The sequence below is a fragment of the Microtus pennsylvanicus genome, chromosome 4 (assembly GCF_037038515.1).
Source record: "Microtus pennsylvanicus isolate mMicPen1 chromosome 4, mMicPen1.hap1, whole genome shotgun sequence".
NCBI classification, from domain to species: domain Eukaryota; kingdom Metazoa; phylum Chordata; class Mammalia; order Rodentia; family Cricetidae; genus Microtus; species Microtus pennsylvanicus.
Window position 1 is genome coordinate 107,213,198 of NC_134582.1, and position 13,399 is coordinate 107,226,596.

A 13,399-nucleotide genomic window follows, 5' to 3' on the forward strand; every position below is an offset into this window, starting at 1 on the left:
TCACACCTTGCTTATCTTGTTTAATTATCTTCTTTAAATGTTGGGGGGAAATTTGCTGGTTATTTATTTAAATACTGATGTATCTTTTCATTTTAAAATCCCCCCTTTACTCTTACTGTCGTTTATTAGGACAATCAATGTATAGGAAGGCCACATTTTCAGAATTAGGAGCAGATCATAAAGTTTTATACACACACACACACATACACACTTTAAAGTGATCTCCAGAGGGACCCAAAACGTTGCTCTCAGCAGGGCAGAGTGAGGATACTGTGGTTTCCATCCAACACTACTGTATTAATTCTGTTTACATTTCATTACCCCAACCTGAGTCCAACGGGCTCAGCCTATGGCTGTGCAGTGGGCAGAGGAATCTCACCCAGGAAGTGACAGCAGATGATTTTTTTCTGGTAATGGTTTACTCCATTGAACAGCTAGTCATTCTGTTTGCAAAACTCAGAGAGATGCTTGACTCATTTTTTTGTTGTTGTTGTTCCTCTCCCTCTCTATGTTGAAAATGTTGGGGTTTATGGCTTTAAACTTGTAGGTTTGAATACATGAAATATTGAATGCATCAATCCTGTAAAGGAAAATTGAATTCTGCAGAGGGTGGTGTTGTATATCTATAAATCCATCTATAATTGCAGCAATCAGGAAGCTGAGACAGGAATATGGTACCCATCCAGCCTTGGGTACTCAGGGAGCTCCAGTCCAGCCTGGGTTAAGAGAACCTGTCAAAAAGAGGACAGAAGAAAGAAGGGGGTAGCGGGAGGAAGCGAGAAGCGAGATGGCTGTGAGCACTGTGGGGAATTCCATCAATATAATCTACAGTAGGCACCGCATGTGCTAAGAGGAGTAATAGAGAAGGAAACCATGGAGGTGCAGCCCATGAGGAGGGATGAATGAAAGGTGCTCTTGAGAGCCGGACTAACGGGGGGCGGAGGGAGTAGAAGATAATTAGAGAGAAATGATATTGATTTTGGAGAAAAACAAAACAGAAAGTATGTGATATCAGATGCCATCCTGAGCTACCACAAGAGCTCCGAGGCAGGAAGCCGTGGGAGGACTTTGAGTAGGGGAATGAAAGTTAACCTGTCACTTGTGCTGCTGAGGGCAGAATGCCGAAGGCTGCCTTGGTTGGCTTATGATGTCATAGCCAAAAGAATGCACTGGACGGCATATAAAGAAGGAACATATCCACAGTTCTGGAGGCTGCCAAGTCCACATACAATAACTCCGCATTATTCCCGACACACTCTTATGGCCCACATGGGATTTCCCACGCGTGTTACTTAAGATTCTGTTTTAAGCTCAGGTTTCCCTTCATTCTCTTCCGGCTTCTGTGAGGGTAGATGGGATCTCACTCTGTAGCCCTGCGGCAGTTTTTCAACCACTTCAGCAGAAACACAACTGGAAAACTACTTTCCCAAGACTAACTAATAAGCAACCTAATTGAGACCAAGCCGCTCATCTCCGTGGTGCTGAGGAGTCACAACAGCAGAAATAAAACACGTTCAGAGCTCCTTCTCTCAGTAAAAGCTTGCTGTTGTCAAATCTCTCATGAGGTTTCTGAAAAACAATTTATTCTGCCACAAATCGCTTACTGCTGGCTGTTTCCTTTATCTCTAGTAGAACATCTCTTTGCCACTATGAGAGCTTGTATATAAGTTTAGTTTCATCTCTTTTGCTTTGGAATTCTCCCCTCTTCTATCCACTCTCTGAGCAGGTAACTGAATTCTTCAGCTTTCCTCTGTAACTTTAATTCTTCCATGATATTTCTTTTCCTTACCTGTTTGGTTTGGGGATAATTCCTGTCAGATTTGAACAAAAGATTAGCTGATCCATTTACATTTTAAACACTGAAATTATATAACAGAACGTAAGCGCGTCACTTAAACAGCAGTGCATGGGATGCCCTTGCAGCCTTCACCCTTCCTCTGAGCAGAACATGAACTTACTGACTGCCAGCGGCCATCCCTTTCCCTCTTCTACTCAGGCAAGCCAAGTCCTCTTCAAAATCCTGCAATTGCATTCTGAGCATGCTCTCTTTATGTTTCTATTCTATACTATCTCTAATTTATGCTGCTTTTTCTCACCCTTCGTGGGTTTTATCTGAAGGGAACAGTACTTGTGTAGTCTTCTACAACCTGACTTTAAAATTTAATATACCAAGCCGAGTGCTGGTGGCACGTGCCTTTATTCCCAGTACTGGGGAGGCAGAGGCAGGCATATTTCTGTGCGTTCGAGGTCAGCCTGGTCTACTAAGAACAAGTTCTGGGACAGGTTCCAAAGCTACAGAGAAAACCTGTCTTTAAAAAAAGGAAAAAAAAAAAACACCATAAGCAAAAGCAACTTGAGGAGGAAATGGTTCATTTCATTTTACACCTCCAGGTAACAATCCATGACTGAGGGAATTCAGGCAGGAACCTGGAGGCAGGAACTTCAAGATCAATGAGAAATGCTGCTTGCTGGCTTGCTCCTCACGTCTTGCTCAGCCGGTTTTTTCTTTCTTTCTTTCTTTCTTTCTTTCTTTCTTTCTTTCTTTTTTTTTTTTTTTTTTGAGTATGAGTCCCCTAGTGCTGTGTGGTGTGCCACATAAAGTAGAAGCAGGCTGGCCAAAATACGTTCCTGCAAAATTTGATCTCTTGAAAAAAGTCTTGAAGAAACACGTTGCATTCATACCAACTACTCAACTCGTTTGCCTTGTCAAATTTTCTTAGGTAAGGCAGAAGAAAACAATGTGGCTTACAAATGTAAGATCTAATATAAGAAACTCACCAACTAGTTCTCTACAACTGACCCACAACACCCAAGGGAAACAGCTGTGCCCGCCTGGCATTGGTAGACTTGGGAAATTCAAAATTAAACCATCATCCATGTGACACAGAATCGTGAGATGTTGCTATGAGATGTTGTCACACAGATGACATCATTGTACATTATCTTCTACCTCTCACCTTCCTCTCTTTTGAGACATGGAACAACTCAGCCTGGCTTCACGTTTGAGATCTTCCTGCCTCAGCATCCAAGTACTGACACACCACCAGGCTCATCTATCATTTCTCAATACACTTACTGACTGTACGGATTGCAAACACTATCACTGCTTGCCCTGCTGCCTCTAACAATGCATCTCTGGCTAGCCTGGAACTCAATGTGTATACAAGACTGGCTGGCCTTGAACATGTGGTCATCCCACTGCCTCAGCCTCCAGAGTGCTGGAGTAAACCATCACGCACAGTTTACTGTTTATTATTTTTTTTATAATTTCTCTCCAAACAGTTTGCAACATCAGTGTTTTTCTTCTTTTACACTCATCATTAAAAATTTATCACTGCCATGTTTCTGTAGCACATTCAAATCCCTCTATGCCCCATTTTTTCTTTCTTTCTTTCTTTCGTTCGTTCGTTCTTTCTTTCTTTAAGATTTCTGTCTCTTCCCCGCCACCGCCTCCCAATTCCCTCCCCCTCCCCCAATCAAGTCCCCCTCCCTCATCAGCCCAAAGAGCAATCAGGGTTCCCTGCCCTGTGGGAAGTCCAAGGACCACCCACTTCCATCCAGGTCTAGTAAGGTGAGCATCCAACCTGCCTAGGCTCCCACAAAGCCAGTACGTGCAGTAGGGTCAAAAACCCATTGCCATTGTTCTTGAGTTCTCAGTAGTCTTCATTGTCCGCTATGTTCAGCAAGTCCGGTTTTATCCCAGGCCTTTTCAGACCCAGGCCAGCTGGCCTTGGTGAGTTCCCAATAGAACATCCCCATTGTCTCAGTGTGTGGGTGCACCCCTCGCGGTCCTGAGTTCCTTGCTCGTGCTCTCTCTCCTTCTGCTCCTGATTTGGACCTTGAGATTTCTGTCCGGTGCTCCAATGTGGATCTCTGTCTCCTTTCATCGCCTGATGAAGGTTAATATTCAGAAGGATGCCTATATGCTTTTCTTTGGGTTCTCCTTCTTATTTAGCTTCTCTAGGATCCTTTATTTATGGCTAGAAACCAAATATGAGTGAGTACATCCCATGTTCTTCTTTTTGGGTCTGGCTTACCTCACTCAGGATAGTGTTTTCTATTTCCATCCATTTGCATGCAAAATTCAAGAAGTCCTTGTTTTTTACTGCTGAGTAGTACTCTAATATGTATATATTCCATACTTTCTTCATCCATTCTTCCATTGAAGGGCATCTGGGTTGTTTCCAGGTTCTGGCTATTACAAACAATGCTGCTATGAACATAGTTGAGCATATACTTTTGTTGTATGATAGAGCATCTCTTGGGTATATTCCCAAGAGTGGTATTGCTGGGTCCAGGGGTAGGTTGATCCCGAATTTCCTGAGAAACCGCCACACTGCTTTCCAAAGTGGTTGCACAAGTTTGCATTCCCACCAGCAAGGGATGAGTGTACCCCTTTCTCCACAACCTCTCCAGCAAAGGCTATCATTGGTGTTTTTTATTTTAGCCATTCTGACAGGTGTAAGATGGTATCTTAAAATTGTCTTGATTTGCATTTCCCTGATCGCTAAGGAAGTTGAGCATGACCTTAAGTGTCTTTTGGCCATTTGAACTTCATCTGTTGAGAATTCTCTGTTCAGCTCAGTGCCCCATTTTATAGTTGGGTTGATTAGCCTTTTACGGTCTAGTTTCTTGAGTTCTTTATATATTTTGGAGATCAGACCTTTGTCAGTTGCGGGGTTGGTGAAGATCTTCTCCCAGTCAGTGGGTTGCCTTTGTGTCTTAGTGACAGTGTCCTTTGCTTTACAGAAGCTTCTCAGTCTCAGGAGGTCCCATTTATTCAATGAGGCCCTTAATGTTTGTGCCACTGGGGTTATACTATGCCCCATTTTCTAAGGTATAAAGCAATTTAGCAAAAACTGCACAAATTGGAAGATATTCACACAATAGTAACTTCTAAACATAGACCATTTCCAAGTCAGAGGAAAGATGACAGGAGGAACTGCCACTAGCCACTACGTGTTGTTCAGTATGTTTTTACATCTTGTTGGTTTTGGCTGCAGATGTTTCGAATTTGGTCTCCTTTATTTCAACATTCATGGAGAATGAATGCCTGAGCCGGAACAATTTTAGCGGTACATTGACTCATTTTAGAATTAGACAGATTTCATATTAAAGATTTAACATTCCAGAAACACATGTCTTAACATACCAGATTATACACATTAAGAATTCACTCAAAAATATTTCAAACAAGTGTCTGGATAATATCATTACAGAAATGTAAAGGTATCGGGAAATATACATAATGTTTTTAAATTATTGGTATAGAAGGCAAATAGACTGGAAGAGGTGATACGAGAAGCTGGCAAGAAGGCTCAGCCAGTCAGGGAGTTTGGTGATGCACATGGACATTCCTATGACCCACACGACATGAGGACAAAACAAATCCTGCTGTTGTCCCTCAGAGACAAGCACCATGGCAGATGCACACACACACATACTCCACACACTAAATAAAATTTAAAATAATAATAACTTTAGCACAGTTCTAAAACTTCTCAAACTATTCACGTATCAACAATTCTAGGTCCTGAATCAACCCTCTGCAATCATGCAGTTAACGTTGTCATTGTACAGATGACATTAAGGCACTCCAAAAGGTCCGACAGTCCCAAGGTTACACTGTTAATTAAAGCCAAAGCCTGTCACACAATGAAGCCAAATTTGTAACTTTTTGTTTCTTCATAATATTCAGTATAGTAGGCTGCTTTTCCTTTTTGTCTTTCTTTGAAGGTGCCTGTAGCACAATTAATAAAAACCCAGGGACAGCTATTGGGGTTCAAACTGAAGATCAGAAAAGCAAAACAGCCAGCCACTGGCTCTATCTCAGTCCCAAATGGCGATCCTGCCTCCAGGAATCTCAGGATGAGACTGTTCGAGAGCTGTCTCCTCCATCTTATATTCCTCTCTAGTGCTGGCAATAAAGGCGTGCACCACAACTGACCAGTTTCTATGGAAAACTAGTGTGGATACTGGAATTAAAGGTGTGTATCACCCACTGCCTGGTCTGTCAGGCTGACCAATGGGGGTGCTTTACTCTCTGAACTTCAGGCAAGCTTTATTTATTAAAATACAAACGAAATATGACTATAGGTATCCATTGAATTCTTCTGCTGAATTATTTTTCTGTATGATAAAAGTAGTTGGCATCAGATGAAGCAATAGCTGCCTAACACACAACTAACCAGGCTACAGTTCATCAGAGTTCATTTACATCATACACCCCCCACCTCTGTTGCACCTCTGCCCTCATCCCTACAACCTAAGCCAAGCATAGCAGAGTGTCCGGGCTTCTGTAGACCACGGTTTTCTTTTTTCTAGTCACTGTATATCAGACATGAAGAAGAACTGTAAAACCTGTCCACTCTCTGCATTTGGAGATGGGAAACCCAATTTCACCTAGAAGCAAATTTATGGGAGCCTGGCTCCAGAAAACTAACAAAGACTGCATGTCAGAAAGATAGAGATGAAGATTAAGGGAACTTGAGAAGGGAAAGGGAGCTTTTACCCAGACATCTGGTTAAAGTCTCTCGCCCCCTGAGAATCAAGATTTCTACAATTGTCAGGCTGTGGTAGTGCACGCCTTTAATCCCAGCACTCGGGAGGCAGAGACCAGCAGATCTCTGTGAGTTTGAGAACAGCCTGGTCTACAGAGTAAGTTCCAGGACAGGCTTCAAAGTTACACTGAGAAAAAACTGGTCTCAAAAAAAAAAAAGAATCCTACAATTAACACCTGCTTAAGGCCTTTCTCCTTCCTGACTATAAACCGGCAGATTTAGGAATTCTCGTTATAAATTCTCATAAAAGAAGGTGCAATCCCAGAGCCTCCTAATTGTATCATATCAGATTATAATCCTATCTGAGGCATCTCCAGAGCCACCCTATAATTTCAAATTGTAATTTGAGAGACAACACAATAGGATGTACAGCTAGTACTTAGACACTGTGTGACACACACATTCTGCCCCCCAGAAGTCATGCTCGAGAACCTGGAGTCTAAACTGTCTCACTTATGTGTCTGAGAATCTCTTTCTCTTAACCTCACGCTTAAAAATCTGGGTTTGAAATGTGTGTTGATAAGAGGTGCTTCATACTGCTACTTCAGAACACTCTTTTCCATGGGAGACCCAAAGATCTTGTCTGCCTGAGTCAGGCTCACTGAAATAGTAACAGGAGTCTTCACTGCTACAGGCAACAACTCAGAGCTGTGGCCCTCCCTGTCTTAGCTGCCCCTGACAAGTAGGTGCATTTTAGAGCTCAGTGAATCACTATTGTGGCCATGAGAAAATCCCCTCGTGGTCCATGGCTCTACTAGCTGCATGCCCTTCTGGGGAAAGCATTGGGTGGTGCTCAGGTCTGGCAGTGTGAGGATGGATGCCTCTATCCTGCAAGAACAAAGGGCTGTAGGACACCAGGGTCAGCCAGAAGACTTGGGGCAAAAGAACCCTCCCACATCCTAGCCTTGGAGTCCACTTTCCCCTCCTCATCCAGAATACTCAATAGATAGGAGGTGCCTGAGATGCTGCCGAATGGCTTTTCCCTCACTATGTTTCTTTCTTCTTCAGTCTCTCTGTTGATTGCTCATATTTGGACATTTCTAATTTGAGCAGTTTTGAATAATCAGAACATTTTCCTCTAAATAGATTCTTATGAGGTGTGGGACTGAATGGTCACTAAATCCAATTGAATCATTTGTAAGAATTTGATCAAGTCCTGAGTACTGTCTGAGGTTTCTGTCCTGCCCAGTTCCCGCAATCATTAAGTCCCAAAGAAATCTCACAGAGGTCTACATTAGTTATAAACTGATTGGCCCATTAGCTCAGGCTTCTCATTAACTCTTATATCTAAATTACCCCATTATTCTTATCTGTGCTACCCACATGGCTCGGTACCTTTTCAGCAAGGCAGTCACATCTTGCTTCTTCTGTGGATGGGTCAAGACTGCCGAGGAATGGGCTTCCTTCTTCCCAGCATTCTCCTGTTCTCATTGACCCGCTTCTACTTCCTGTCTGGTTGTCCCAACTATACTTCCTGCCTGCCTACTGGCCAACCAGCATGTAGTTAAAATATAATTGACAGAATATAGACGAATGTCCCACACCACTTCCCCATCTTTTTTTTGTTTAAACAAGAACATCCTTAGTCCATTTTGGGGGGATGTGGGCATAGTTTTCCAAGCTATTTCCTGCTGGTTAGGGTGCTGATAATCTTATAGGGACCTAAAGAAAATTTATAATTATCATCAAGTCATGATTGGAGTATCCTGTGAGACTTGATCATCTCAGGCTTCAGTCTTGAATCTGTTCTGGATGTAGAACTCAGACATCTGGGCCATCTGCTCCTACCGGAGATTTCTCAGGTGGTCTTCCTTGATCAAACCTGATTTTTCTTAATTCAGAATGAATCCAGAGCCTCTAATTTCATGTGTATCAGAAGCAAGTCCTCTTCTCCAAAGTAACTTACCTATTGACTTGACTGTGTGTGGAGTCAGAAGTTTAATATAGAATTAAACAGCGGATTTTCTACGGATCAGCCACAGTTCTTTTCTCTTTACAAGTCTTGCATTGGCTTCAATTACCCACGCACCCTACTGTTTGACTCCCACCAGGGTACACTACAGACATTTCAGTGAGATGCGGGCTTCCCATGTCTGAGCCGGCAGTTCTCCGGCCTTCTAACAATTTGTTTGCATTTGCCTATTCCATTGCTCTAGACGTCCACAAAGATTGTCAAGAATGAGACAGAGCTTCCCTTTCATTTTCCTGACCATGGTTAACGTGCTACACTCATCTCTTGTGATCTTCTAGCTCTTTCACATTCTGCATTTACAATCACACCCATAATTTTCAAAGCAGCCAGTCAACTTGTGTTATAGTAAATGTGACCTATAAGAAAGTCTGATGCTGAGAGACATTCTTTTTGTACATTTTTATTGCAGTTACTAAATTGCTATATACTTGCAAAAAATCCACAAAAATCAAACACCACAAACAGCAAAAGTGAAAATTACTTCATCTCCAGGATGAAACCAAAATTTTGATGTATGTCTCTTCTACCTACATTGAAATGAATGTATCTTTCATATATTTTGACTTAGAAAACATAAGGATAATATTGGCAAAAAAGAAAAACACAAAGAAGCAAAAATAAACAAAAATGTCACAGCTCCCACATCCAAAGATATAGTTTATTCTGAAGACAAATGTGAGCGATGCTGCCCTGGAACACAGGTTTCAGTTAGCTTAAATGCCATGCTCCAGTGAAGAGCAATGTAGCCTCATGACGTTTCTATAGTAACAGAAGAAAGGTATAGGCCAAGGCACTTTTCAAATATATTTGTGAAAATGCCAGAAAGTTGGATTACAGTCAAGTGGAGAAATGTCTATTGTAGGCCCCAGATGCTGTCCGATAGCATTACAAAGTTTTCAAATTAATAAATTCCAATTGGTTTTTTATCTGTTAGATCAAAACATAGCTGAACAAACAAATGGCTGTTTATAGGGCTGTAGGTAGTCCAGGATACACTGTAATAAATCTCTGGACCTGCTACATTCCAGACTCTCCACATTACTGAAGTTCTATTCTGCCCATCTGCCTTTGCTTCCTCCAGGAATTCTCCTGCACACTGGACATTACACTTCAGCAACAACAGTGTCTTATTTGTTTAAACATAAATCCCTGTTCTCCAAACTCCCAAGCTGATGTGGGATTCTTTTCTGTATGCTGTAAATATATTTTCTTACCATTGATTAATGAATCTGTTTGGCAATGGCAGGACAGAATAAAGCAAGGCGGGAAATCTAAGTAGAGACAGAGGAGGACAGAAGGTGGAGTCAGAGAGACGCCATGGAGCCATGGAAGGAGGAAGATGCCAGAACATTATTGGTAAACCATGAAACTTGTGGTAAAATACAAAATAATAGAAATCTTTAATTTAAAATGTAAGAGCTAGCTTGGAATATGCCCTAGCCATTGGCCAACAATGTTATAATTAAGACAGTTTTGTGTGATTATTCAGGCCTGGGTGGCCAGGAAACAAAGGCAAAGTCTCTCTTTACACCAAGCCATCAAGTACCATGCACAGTCCAGTTATTTTCATGAGCAGTCAAATAGATCTGCATTATTCCTGATTCATAGGATTGCATTCCTATTCTTAGACAGGCTTAAAACATTTCTAGACAACTTCTAATGGATATATTGGAAACATTGGTTACTTTTAAATTAAGTTTTTAATAGGTGTGTGTATATATGTGTGTTCCTGTCTGCATTTTGGAATGTGTACCACATGTGTGCACTGTCCCTGGAGACCAGAAGAGGGAGTCATATGTCCTGGTTCTGGAGGTGCTAGGGTACTCATTGTTGCAGGGTCTGATAACTGAACCCCAGACGTCCACAGGAGTAGCCATTGTTTTTAACTGCTCAACCCTCCCTCCCATGCAGGGAGATTATTTTTATAGAAATAATCAAATCACAACTAGAATGAGTGTTAAACACTATTTCTCATGAGTGTTAAACTAAAACCTTCTCTTCCAAGGGGCATTTTCCATGGTTATCGGAGAGGTTCCTCCATGTAAAGTTTACAAAAGTATATGTTGTAATGGAAATTATCTGAGACCCCATACATCACACTATCTTTGCAATGGCCATGTCTAATTTTGCATGTCTCTAATTTCTCTTACTGACGTCCTAAATTGTATGATACAAGGCCTCATAAATCGAAGTCTACCCCTAATATCTTCTTCAGTCTAAGCCCTCAACAAGATAGAGAGAGACAGAGAGCGAGAGAGATAGAGAGAGCTGCAATTTCTCTTAATTAATGTATTATTGCTTTGTCTCTCCCAACAAACAACTTTACCAAAATTGAAGCTTAACCTATCTCTTCCAAAGTTCAGTTTATACAAAGTTCCACAGCTATGGTTATATATTCATAACTTTTTGTCGGTCCCATGGTGTAATGGTTAGCACTCTGGACTTTGAATCCAGCGATCCGAGTTCAAATCTCGGTGGGACCTGTGAAGGCTCTTTTGTAAAGACCTTTTATAATTTCCAGCTGGCATCTAAACATTGAAAAACTTGTTCTTCTACTCCATGTGACATTGGACTCTCAAAACACAGACACAGAGGTAACAAGGCCTGGAGAAAAACCTCCTGTCTAGGTGGAGATGACCCAACAGCTGGAGAGAACTACCTTCCTGTGATGGCCTGTGACCTCCGCAACCCCATGCCACCTGTTCCTGAGTCTCATATTTCTCTTTGTCTTTTTCCTGATTCGTGTCTTAGCACTACAAGAGAAAGACCATCTCCTGAGGGATGGAGCCAGGAAGCAACTATCTCTGCCAGGACCACAGGCCTGTCACTGAAACTAAGCCTCTTCCAGATTCCCCAGCCCAAGATGCTGCTTTGACAGCCTCCCTTCTAAACACACTGGTGAACAAACACCTCATGGCATCCCTTGGCAAACATTCTCCTAGAGAAATAGCAGCCTGAACCTGCAATGTCAATGAGGAATGAGCTGATAGACAGAGTTATGATTTGCTGGCCTGGTTTGTCACCTGGGTACCCTGTCCCTTTAAGAAATAAGCCCCGCCCTCTCCCAACCCCTCCCCTTTCTCCCAGGGATGGGGATATCTGCCTCCTTCTGTTCTCTCTCTTTGGATTTCTCTCCTGAAGAAATATATTTCCCCTCTCCATTTCTCTGCCTCTCTTTCTTCTTCCTCTTTCTCTCCTTCTCCCTTTCTTTTTTCCTCCTGACCCACTAAATAAACTCTATACCCAAATTCTCTCTGTATATGTCGAATCATTCTGTCTCTCAAAAGCAAAGGTGACCTGCCAAAAACTTAGGGGACCTGCTGAGGCCTGGGGGACCCCCTGAGATTTCAGGTCACCCACCAAGGTTTCAGATCACCTGCCACTCCCCATCGTGGGACCAGCTGCCCCTTGTGGGAACAGCCTTTCTCCGAGTCCTCTCTTGTATCTTTAAAAAACTTTAACATTGGGGTGTGACTCTACCCGGCTCCCTCCATGTTCTCTCCCACCCGCAGGCAGGCCTGCTGAGGACATGCAGGGATCCTGGAACTGAACCACTTTCCAACGTTGCTGTTAGTAAGGTTCCCTATCAACTTCTTTCTAATTTCTACCAGCAAACATGACTGCCGGTGTATTACCCCTGGCATCTCATGCCCATCTGCTTTTCCTTTCGCGGGGCAGCCCCTTGTCACCCGCCTGTAAATGCTCTTTTTCTCTCGTTTCTATTCCTTCTACTCTATCTCAGCCACCACTACTGCTGGTCCCGCAGAAACAGGCAAGATTAGTCAGATCCACAAAGCAGCTGTGTACAGTTCCAGGCTTTGCTCCTCACCATGGCTGGTGGCTCAGTGATGCAGTGACTTATGGTGCTGAGGAATTTTTCTCTCTAACTCTTGTATGAAAGAATGTGTGGCCAAACGGATGTAATTCTGTTTCAAATGTATGTCTTATAAAGCCTCTATGTCTCTTCTATTATTATATTTAAAATTATGGCTCTAAAAATGTGGTTTCTCCATATAAATGTGACTGCTGCCACTTTGACTAAGGTCAGGTGCGAACGTGTGTATCATTACTACAGAATCTCGGCATCTAGATTGGCCCCTTCAAGAAGCAGATATTCAATTTCTAGTGAAAATTTCAAGTGAAACAAAGCATGAGGTGGGTTGAATGCATAGGGGCAGAAGGGCAGAAAGGAAGGCTGAGGTCGTATTTAACTAATATTGCTGTGAATTTAAAACATTGGGGCATAAATTATGTAGGCCCAGAAATTACAAAAACAAAAACCAAAACACAAAACAAATAAACAAAGAGGAAAAACTGAATGAGATAATAGGTAGATTAGCGTGAACTTATTCACATTAATAATAATAGTAGTGAGTAATAGAGTGAATATTTGTGAGATATTATTCATCAATAATTTACATTGGTATAGATTTTTGTATGTTGATACAGGTTCAAATTATATTTGTTATATTGAATATGTTCCTATTTCTGTTCCTATTTCCTATTTGTACACCTGTGCAGTTATTTTGTCAGATTTTGTGCCTGCATATTTCTACCTCTGTTTAAGACATTTTGTAAATTGATACAATGTTAAAATATATTTACCATATTGCATTATACATTTTTACCTCTGATCAAGATATTTATACATTGTTTACATTTTGAAGTCATTGTCCTCCTTTACTGCACAGTTCTTTAAAGATTGTATAATATTCTGCTATGAAGTCTTAATCTTTAAGTTATATAAGTATTAAGTATTATAGGTCAATACTCATTCATGTTTGTTATACTTTTAGTAAGACTAATTAGGTTCTTTAGAGACATAGAGATTGTATTCTGCATAGATAGGTAATCTTCAACCACTTCA

The 13,399-nt window shown here is 41.6% G+C and overlaps 1 non-coding gene across 1 annotated transcript; it reads left to right on the forward strand.

Moving 5' to 3' along the window:
- The first annotated feature begins 10,943 nt into the window (after positions 1-10,943).
- Positions 10,944-11,015, forward strand: Trnaq-uug (transfer RNA glutamine (anticodon UUG)). The gene has a single exon. It is a non-coding gene; the product is annotated as a tRNA-Gln (tRNA).
- The last annotated feature ends 2,384 nt before the right edge of the window (positions 11,016-13,399 follow it).